We start from the raw sequence: 9,926 nt of genomic DNA, 5'->3' as shown, positions 1-9,926 counted from the left end.
TGTATATTCTTTTAAAACTGGGGTAGATATGCTTTAAAATCATTTGACTGGGGATGGTGAGGGAAAAGTAGTGGGTTATTGAATTTAAATTCAGGGGCTAAATCACCTTAAATAATACTTATAGTCCCTGAATTCCAGAACCTTAAGCAGTAATATACATGAAAATGTGCAAAAATGTATGCAAAAAGACTTGCAACACAAGAGAAAAGACCGCAGGTTACTGGATTATATAATACTTAGGCCCACTTGTGATTGAAGTCATACAAGTAAAGATAGATAAATATGTGGATTATATCACACAAACATACTCATTTATACTAGATAACTTTATTGGAGAAAAATATTAAAAGTCCGACTGGACTCATACTCATGCACACACACACATACAATTAAAACTAGCTGGAACTCAGGTAATGATGGTTTGTTATCAAAAAGCACTCAAAAAATTAGTGATTCGTTACTGTCAAGGGATCTTACTGATATAGTATTGTTTAATAATGTATCCCTGGCAGTGTCCAAATGGTTATAGACAGCAAGAAAATGTGTCTACTAAATTAGTTAGTCCTACCTGGGAGCAAACCTGCACAATGAGGAATAAATAAAATACTATATAATTGTATGTGCTAGGATGTCAGTGCCTTTATTAGCTGTCCCTGCACAAAATTAAAAATGTATTCACAAAAATAAGTGGAGGTTGCGCTATAATTGTTATTCCAAATGTTGCTACTGGTAATTGTTGGGTTTTAAATATATAGGAACCACAGATGTTTAAGTATAAACCTTAAATTCGTAATGAAGTGTGGTATATGCCTTTAATTCAAATATCCAGCATTGCGATTATTGTGTGTCACCCTGGTGAAATACATATGCTATTTGTAAAAGTATCATAACATTAGGTATACTGAATCACCAAGAATCGTTGTTGCTAGTAAGTACTGAATCCAGCAGACAATAAGATTAAAGTACTTAAAATACTTAGGGTGGCTCCAAATATATTGAGTATCGATCAATGACCCTCCTAAATAGATACTACTTGCAACAAACTATCACTCGTTTCCGCAAATGTATCTATTATATCATGTTGTAACTGAAAGTAATAGAGCTAGAGATATACAAGATCCCCAGGGCTCGAATATGGCACCTGCATTTGCAAATCTCTTTATGGAGTATGTTGACGAAAGTATATTCAAGGTGTATGACAACCAACAGGTACATTTTTACAAGCGGTACATTGACAATATCGTGATAATCTGGTGAGGAACGATTGAGTCCTTTGGTGAATGGGTCATATCCCTGAATGAAATAGGGGGACATGTTCAACTTAAAGAGGTTTCCAGTTACAACGAAGTGGACTTCCTAGATCTAAGAATCTTTAAGGTTAACAACAGACTTGGAACTACTCTATTTAAGAAGTCTACTGATAGAAATACATTGCTACACGCCTCCAGCTACCATCCCAGATCACTCATAAAGGCGATCCCCAGGGCACAAATGTTGAGAGTCTGCCGCATCAATACTTCTGATGAGAGAAAGGAGATACAATTAGATGAAATGGAATCAAGATTCTACAGCAGAGGATACAAAAGCAACATTGTAAAGGAAGCAAGGTCCCAGGTGAATTTGGAGATTATTAAGAGTGACCAGCAGAAGAGAATGAATTTTGTCACAGCATACACTCCCAGCACAAGAACACTGGGGGTAATCTTAAAAGAAAAATGGGAGATTATCCAGACAGACCCATCGTTACCTTACCAGCACTATGGACCACCCAGGATTGGATGCAAAAGGGGAAGGAACCTAAAAGATATTCTGATGAAAACAGACCCCATTGGCAGCTATAATAAAATCACACCAATTACCAAAAGAGGTTCCTACAAATGTCCTAGTTGTGTGACGTGCAACTCCATGTTGCAATGCAAACAGTTCAGACACCCACACAACAATACAAGCTACAAGATTAAGTACTATCTTACGTGCACTACGAAATTTGTGGTTTATATGTTGAATTGCAGCTGTGGACTTTTTTACATCGGTAAAACCTCTGACGACATCAAGAAAAGGATGGCCAATCATAGGAGTGCAATTCGGACAGCAATTGAAAAAGGGAAGAGTGATCAGTCGGTGGCCAGACATTTCATGGAGGAGGGTCACTCTGTTTCTGACCTTAGATTTAAGATTATTGACCACGTACCCCCACTTCCTAGGGGCGGTGATAGGGACACTCGTCTCCTACAAAAAGAAGCGGAGTGGATCTTTAAATTGGACACCATACACCCCAGAGGTTTGAATATGGGAATAGACTGGCACTGTTTTTTATGATTTTCTCTGTTGATTCATTATTTGACTCCAGCATGTGCATTAATGTATTGTGCATCTCATCTTATAATGTAGATATGGATACACACTTTTCCTATATATGTGCCCTATCCTTGTTTAACTAATATATGGGGGTCTTTGGGAGTACTCTCCCTGCTGCCATTTGTGACATCTGACTTAGTATAGTCTTAGATGGGCTACTCCATTTACTTATATGTTTTCCACTTTCTTCTCCCTGTTAGTTAACACATCATGCTCTTCTTGGAGCTGGTTTTATTATGACTATCTGGCCGGAAAAAAATGCGTGAACTTTGTTTATGTTGGGTTTGTGATGATGTACTATAATATTGTTACATATACCAGATTTCCTTGGTTCCTCATGCATATATTTTAAGCAAGATGTGAGCTAACCTATTTTTAGTGTTTCCCTGTCTCTTTAACACTGTGGGTGCTATCCTGATAGTTTATGACCCAGTACCATGAAGCGGTGGGCTTTGTCCCATTAAGGCCAATTAGAATATAGATCCAGGGGCTCAGTGTTACGAGTGCTTTAGCAATGTCTGATCCTCTATGGGGGCCTCTGTCCAATACGGGCTGAGTCACACAGTTATCTGAGGTTTAATTTTGCCTATTGGGTAATGTCTAATTTTCTTGCCCCTGATCACCCACATTTAGTTTACACCTATACGTATTTGACATATGGGAGCGCAGACGCTGTCTCAATAACGGCCTTTTGTTTAACATTAATTCCTAGCAAGTACGCGTTGGTTATAAATTTTACATGTATACGTGTAGGGGCTTGTCCATTAGAGCCAATAGTAACGCAGTTGGGGCTTATCGGAGGCGGACCGCCCTGGCGCGATACGCATGCGCACTACTTAATTGTGCGATGCACGCTATAGACTGTAAGCATTTGCATAGGCCCGCTTTTGACACTGCCGCACGGGATGATACTCCTGGGCTACAGTTATGATCCGGTATGACGATCACTGTTTTATTGACCTTTAAAGTTGTAACCTTGTATTATAATAACTAAAGGGGAGTGAAGTGAGTGTATGGCCCTTTTATCAGGTTTTTAGATCACAGATCATTGTTATCACTTACTGCTATTGTATCAACATTACGTGTAGGTTAGGACTGCTTTGGCACATAAGGCAGGTATTAGTGTGATGTTTCATCTGTCTGTTAACTTTGTTGAATAGGATAGGTGTATACAGCTTGATGCTGAATTGTATTCTGTTACTCCTCCTTATGTACCATACAGTAACATTAGATATGGGGCTGGATGCACTGATTTACATTACATTTACCAATGACTCTATGCATACCTGCCCATTTATCATGATTATTTATTCTTGGGTTCTGTGATGTGACTATTGCTTTATTATTTGTATTTACTATGTACTGTATGTCTGGTTGCTATGACAACCAGGTTTTGGCGGTTTTTGCACAAGGGGGAGGGGTCTATGTATGCTTAAATGTTTGATTCACTTGTATGTTGTTGGTCTGATGAAGGGGAGCATTCCCCGAAACGTTACCTATTAAACTATCTGTTTAAATTTAAGTCCAGAGAGTGCTGTTTTCTTCTCTACTATATATATATATATATATATATATAAAAATATATATATATATACATATATAAAAAAAAAAAGAGAGAAGCGCTCAACCTGGGAACGAACAATAGCATAATAGCTTGTTCTATGGCTAGTTACCACCCTAGAAGCAGCCTCTTTTTGCTCAATTTGTGCCTTTCACAGAGAAGAACTTTCCTGAAGCATATCAGTCTGATCTTGACTTCACAGTACAGTCCAGCACCGAAATACCAGGCAATCCTTCTCTGAACAAGAGAAACAGCTAAACCCCAGACGTATGTTTCGGCCTATTGTGGGCCTCGACAGTGAGGTGCAGCCATATCCCTCTAGGCACACTGAGCAACGGGTCCACATCTGGATTCCTGCATCACACTTAGGGAGACTTCCATAAGTGTCATAATTTGCATAAATAAAAAGAGAGAAGCGCTCATCCTGGGAATGAACAATAGCATAATAGCTTGTTCTATGGCTAGTTACCACCCTAGAAGCAGCCTCTTTTTGCTCAATATGTGTCTTTCACAGAGAAGAACTTTCCTGTAGCATATCAGAATGATCCTGACTTCACAGTACAGTCCAGCCCCGAAATACCAGGCAAACCTTCTTCTCTGAACGAGAGAAACAGCTAAACCCCAGACGTAAGTTTTGGCCTATTGTGGGCCTCGTCAGTGAGGTGCAGCCATATCCCTCTAGGCACACTGAGCAACGGGTCCACATCTGGATTCCTGCATCACACTTAGGGAGACTTCCATAAGTGTCATAATTGCATAAATAAAAAGAGAGAAGCGCTCAACCTGGGAACGAAAAAAAGCATAATAGCTTGTTCTATGGCTAGTTACCACTCTAGAAGCAGCCTCTTTTTGCTCAATATGTGCCTTTCACAGAGAAGAACTTTCCTGTAGCATATCAGTCTGATCCTCACTTCACAGTACAGTCCAGCACCGAAATACCAGGCAATCCTTCTCTGAACAAGAGAAACAGCAAAACCCCAGACGTATGTTTCGGCCTATTGTGGGCCTCGACAGTGAGGTGCAGCCATATCCCTCTAGGCACACTGAGCAATGGGTCCACGTCTGGATTCCCGCATCACACTTAGGGAGACTTCCATAAGTGTCATAATTTGCATAAATAAAAAGAGAGAAGCGCTCATCCTGGGAATGAACAATAGCATAATAGCTTGTTCTATGGCTAGTTACCACCCTAGAAGCAGCCTCTTTTTGCTCAATATGTGTCTTTCACAGAGAAGAACTTTCCTGTAGCATATCAGAATGATCCTGACTTCACAGTACAGTCCAGCCCCGAAATACCAGGCAAACCTTCTTCTCTGAACGAGAGAAACAGCTAAACCCCAGACGTAAGTTTTGGCCTATTGTGGGCCTCGTCAGTGAGGTGCAGCCATATCCCTCTAGGCACACTGAGCAACGGGTCCACATCTGGATTCCTGCATCACACTTAGGGAGACTTCCATAAGTGTCATAATTGCATAAATAAAAAGAGAGAAGCGCTCAACCTGGGAACGAAAAAAAGCATAATAGCTTGTTCTATGGCTAGTTACCACTCTAGAAGCAGCCTCTTTTTGCTCAATATGTGCCTTTCACAGAGAAGAACTTTCCTGTAGCATATCAGTCTGATCCTCACTTCACAGTACAGTCCAGCACCGAAATACCAGGCAATCCTTCTCTGAACAAGAGAAACAGCAAAACCCCAGACGTATGTTTCGGCCTATTGTGGGCCTCGACAGTGAGGTGCAGCCATATCCCTCTAGGCACACTGAGCAATGGGTCCACGTCTGGATTCCCGCATCACACTTAGGGAGACTTCCATAAGTGTCATAATTTGCATAAATAAAAAGAGAGAAGCGCTCATCCTGGGAATGAACAATAGCATAATAGCTTGTTCTATGGCTAGTTACCACCCTAGAAGCAGCCTCTTTTTGCTCAATATGTGTCTTTCACAGAGAAGAACTTTCCTGTAGCATATCAGAATGATCCTGACTTCACAGTACAGTCCAGCCCCGAAATACCAGGCAAACCTTCTTCTCTGAACGAGAGAAACAGCTAAACCCCAGACGTAAGTTTTGGCCTATTGTGGGCCTCGTCAGTGAGGTGCAGCCATATCCCTCTAGGCACACTGAGCAACGGGTCCACATCTGGATTCCTGCATCACACTTAGGGAGACTTCCATAAGTGTCATAATTGCATAAATAAAAAGAGAGAAGCGCTCAACCTGGGAACGAAAAAAAGCATAATAGCTTGTTCTATGGCTAGTTACCACTCTAGAAGCAGCCTCTTTTTGCTCAATATGTGCCTTTCACAGAGAAGAACTTTCCTGTAGCATATCAGTCTGATCCTCACTTCACAGTACAGTCCAGCACCGAAATACCAGGCAATCCTTCTCTGAACAAGAGAAACAGCAAAACCCCAGACGTACGTTTCGGCCTATTTTGGGCCTCGTCAGTGAGGTGCAGCCATATCCCTCTAGGCACACTGAGCAACGGGTCCACATCTGGATTCCCGCATCACACTTAGGGAGGGGGTATTTCGGGGCTGGACTGTACTGTGAAGTCAGGATCAGACTGATATGCTACAGGAAATTTCTTCTCTGTGAAAGGCACATGTTGAGCAAAAAGAGGCTGCTTCTTGGGTGGTAACTAGCCATAGAACAAGCTATTATGCTATTGTTGGTTTCCAGGTTGAGCGCTTCTCTCTTTTTATTTATGCAAATTATGACATTTTGGGTAGTCTCCCTAAGTGTGATGCGGGAATCCAGACGTGGACCCGTTGCTCAGTGTGCCTAGAGGAATATGGCTGCACCTCACTGACGAGGCCCACAATAGGCTGAAATGTACATCTGGGGTTTTGCTGTTTCTCTCGTTCAGAGAAGGATTGCCTGGTATTTCGGGGCTGGACTTTACTTTGAAGTCAGGATCAGACTGATATGCTTCAGGAAAGTTCTTCTCTGTGAAAGACACATGTTGATCAAAAAGAGGCTGCTTCTTGGGTGGTAACTAGCCATAGAACAAGCTATTATGCTATTGTTTGTTTCCAGATTGAGCGCTTCTCTCTTTTTATTTATGCAAATTATGACATTTTGGGTAGTCTCACTAAGTGTGATGTGGGAATCCAGACGTGGACCCGTTGCTCAGTGTGCCTAGAGGAATATGGCTGCACCTCACTGACGAGGCCCACAATAGGCTGAAATGTACATCTGGGGTTTTGCTGTTTCTCTCGTTCAGAGAAGGATTGCCTGGTATTTCGGGGCTGGACTGTACTGTGAAGTTAGGATCAGACTGATATGCTTCAGGAAAGTTCTTCTCTGTGAAAGGCACATGTTGAGCAAAAAGAGGCTGCTTCTTGGGTGGTAACTAGCCATAGAACAAGCTATTATGCTATTGTTCATTTCCAGGTTGAGCGCTTCTCTCTTTTTATTTATGCAATATATGTACATATATTTGTGTATGTATTTATGTGTATCTATGTATGTGTGTGTACTTATATATATATTTTATTATCATTTATTTGTATAGCGCTGCCAAATTCCGTAGTGCTGGGTACAGTGATAGGGGTATACAATGACAAGGATTTGTGATACAATACAAAACATAACAAAACTAAACAAATTTAGTACAGGAGGAAGAGGGCCCTGCTCCAGAAAGCTTGCAGTCTACAGGTTTAGGGTGCAGAGACAATAGGTTGGGGTAGCTTGTTACATTGGTTGTAGTAACAGCAGTGAGTCAGGCAGTTCATGTATTAGTTTGGTTCGGATGAGGGATGGTACGCCTCTCTGAATAGGTTAGTTTTCAAGGAGCGTCAGAAGCTATACAAGGTTAGAGACAGTCTTATGAAGCGGGGTAGAGTTCCAGAGGACAGGAGCAGCACGTGTGAAGTCTTGGAGGCGGGAGTGGGACATAGAGATAACAGGAGTGTAGAGACGTAGGTCAGAGGTTGATCGAAGAGGACGGGATGGGGAATATTTTACGATGAGAGAGGAAATATAGTTAAGAGTTAGACTGTTGAGTGCTTTGTAAGTTATATGTAATTGTGCAATGCTTAAAACATATATTTCAAAAGAAAAAAGTTAGTAAAGACTCCACTATTTGGCCTTTGACTTAGCACACCATCATCTTAGCACTGAGCAACAGTATTGTACGTTTTTCAGTGCCCCCCCCCATAGAGTCTATTATGTGAAGGATTCATCCCACTCGCACCATCCTACATCCAGATGTTAGTGACTTTCCTTTGAACGCTAATACATTACTATAGATTTAACTGTATTAGCACACAATAAAGCCAACATATTTGTGCTCCACTTGTAATCTAGCACTAGGCGCATTAGGTAAAAATTATCTAAAATCGGACTCAAAGGAGCAGCACAGAACCTAAATACACATCTTGCAGTAGGAAACAAGATGAACAATAGCAGGTGAAGTAAACAAACTTCTCATGAGATCTCAGTGTGCCTCACAAGCCTGCAGTAAAGATCTTGAACCTCAGAGCTTACAATAAACTAATTACTGCTTCTTGTGAGATTCCAATCATGAAAAAGTACCTTCCCAGCGATTGGGATCTTAAAGCAACATAAGTTAGGTATAAAACAACAGGACCATCCAATAGTTCAATCAATGGGAAATGAAAATTACACTTATGGTTCAGATAGAGCATGACATTTCAAAAGACTTAAATTCCCAAAATTATTCAATTGACTTTGTGCTCTTGGTATAATTTGCTGAAAAGAAGACTTAACTGTTGGAAGCCAGCTGGTAATTACTGGTTACACAGATAATGAATTATTTATTTTACCAAGTTTACCTTATGGTATTTCTCTTTATACAATATTTGTATTGTAAACTTTCATGCTATGGGTGTCTATGTATTAGCAGTATCATAGACCAGGACAGGACAAACTGCAAACAAATAAAATCTGCAGAGTATCTCTCTGCTACATTCTGTTTCTGAAGTTCTGCTGTCACAAGGTTAAATTTGGTGCAGGGAAAGGTGAGAGCTTAAGTCTCAGGTAACTTGTGAAATAGCAGCTTACAAAAATTAGGTGATAGTTATCTTTTATCTTCACCCTCAAAAGCAATGAATTGACTATTACTGTTAGAAATTTCACTGTCTTGCTGTTATACAACCTACATTTTACTAATACATGTAGAAGCTACACACACCCTTTTGTAGCAGTAATGTATCGATGTATAAAACTACGATTACTATTACTACATTTTATTAATACATGTAGATGCGACACACACCCTTTTGTAGCAGTAATGTATTGATGTATAAAACTATGATTACTATTACTACATTTTACTTATACATATAGAAGCAACACCCACCCTTTTGTAGCAGTAATGTATCGATGTATAAAACTATAATTACTATTACTACATTTTACTAATACATATAGAAGCGACACCCACCCTTTTGTAGCAGTAATGTATCGATGTATAAAACTATGATTACTTTTACTACATTTTATCAGAACATTAATGAAGGGACATATACACATATAGGTATATAAGCATATACAGATATATTTACAGGGAACACACAGTTCCCATAGACGGCAATGTAAAGGCACTTTTCAGTGCGTTTTTTTTTATCTAACACACCCCTCCCACCAACTTTAACCTCAAAATACTGCCTAGTGCAGTCATTTTATTAAAAAATAAAGATGCTGCCTTCTTTATTTTTTAATAAACTACACTAGACGTATTTTGAGTCCATTTGGGGGCAGATTTATAAAATTAACCAGAGATCTAATCTCTAGTTAATTTTAAAAGCACTAATTGCTACTGCGAGCTTGCAGTAGCAATAACCAGCCACTTGTAATAAATGGTTAATTATTGTACTCCCAGAAGCGGATACATTTGCCCGTTTTCGGGAGCGCAACAATTTAGCGCTCCACTTGTAATCTAGCCCTTAAAGGATTACTTTCTGTTATAATTTTTAAGCTAAACAACTAACATATTAAAGTTAATAAACATTAATTAAAACCTACTGACCTATATTTTCTCCA

Source organism: Bombina bombina, chromosome 8 (genome assembly GCF_027579735.1).
Source record: "Bombina bombina isolate aBomBom1 chromosome 8, aBomBom1.pri, whole genome shotgun sequence".
NCBI lineage: Eukaryota > Metazoa > Chordata > Amphibia > Anura > Bombinatoridae > Bombina > Bombina bombina.
This window is presented reverse-complemented; position numbering follows the sequence as displayed.